The following is a 1194-nucleotide window of genomic DNA, read 5'->3' as shown; positions in this document are numbered from 1 at the left end:
TGTAGAGAAATGAAACTTACTTTTTAATAACTAGCGAGGTAAGGAACACACTTCAAAAGAAGTAGTGTTCGAGGTATTCGATATGCATTGAAAATACGAAACCTAAGAAAAGAATACACTGTAAGTACATAGCAAAAATTAAAGTAGATATATTCCTCAAGTTTTTAGCAATCCAGTGACGCAAATGGCATAGCGTTTGATTGTACTTCCCTGAATCGCAGCATTATTATATTTGAATAAAATATGTGACGTAAGTTGGCTATGCTAAAACTAACATAAGTGAGGAACACACTTCGAAACTTCTTCACAATGCATTATACAAATTGTGGAAAAAAAAAAAAAAAAGGAACTCCCCGGCGGGGAATCGAACCCCGGTCTCCCGCGTGACAGGCGGGGATACTAACCACTATACTACCGAGGACTTAGTCCCAGTCCTTCAATTTATGGGTTATATAGAAAATAAGTCTGTCCCTTTTCAATTGCGTTAAAACTGAAAATTTCTCTTACCTACTGAACTTCTTTACTGTATTGAATATCAATAAAATAGTATACATTTTCAAACTTTAGTTACCCATGATATTGGAAGAAGAAAACAAACGGAAATTACGATACATTCATTTGAGTAACTTCAATTATCCGCTTTAATTAATTATAAGGGATTTTAATTTGTGAGTTCTATCCTATTCCTACTGCAATTAATAGCAATCCACAATTGCTTTCATTACTTAGCTTCGTATCTAGTAAACCAATAACTTATTAATCTTTATTAGTTCTTTATACTGAAGACAGAAATTATGTAATTACATCACTGAAGACTACAAGTTGTTATGTGTGATAGGAACTATGACCAAAACTCGAACGGCAGTGATTACATACGAGAGAGAGTCTATGAAGTAAAGAGACGGGGGAGAGGTACTTGGCATGAAAACTACAACCAGTGGTGGTTCGTGCACTAACATCGAGTTCATCAACCCGCTATTAAAAATCACAAGCTTTGCTGTATCATTAATGTCAGTACTGTCATCAAGAGCCAATAAAATATATATAGCCTATATAAATTTTCTTGTTTTTTTTTTTAATATTCCTCATGAACACAATCAGAAATCTCCTGAATTCTCATCTGGATATTTAGTCGAGAAAGCGCAGTTTTTCGAAATGAATTAACAACTTACATTCGGCAAATTATTTCAGCCA

General features: G+C 34.0%; 1 non-coding gene across 1 annotated transcript; it reads right to left on the bottom strand.

The window, feature by feature from the left end:
* Positions 1-349: 349 nt before the first annotated feature.
* On the bottom strand, positions 350-421 carry TRNAD-GUC (transfer RNA aspartic acid (anticodon GUC)). Its single transcript has one exon. It is a non-coding gene; the product is annotated as a tRNA-Asp (tRNA).
* Positions 422-1194: the final 773 nt, after the last annotated feature.

This window comes from Periplaneta americana, chromosome 9 (genome assembly GCF_040183065.1).
Source record: "Periplaneta americana isolate PAMFEO1 chromosome 9, P.americana_PAMFEO1_priV1, whole genome shotgun sequence".
Classification (NCBI taxonomy): Eukaryota; Metazoa; Arthropoda; class Insecta; order Blattodea; family Blattidae; genus Periplaneta; species Periplaneta americana.
The sequence above is the reverse complement of the archived record's forward strand: the minus strand, read 5'-3'. Positions and strand labels throughout refer to the sequence as shown.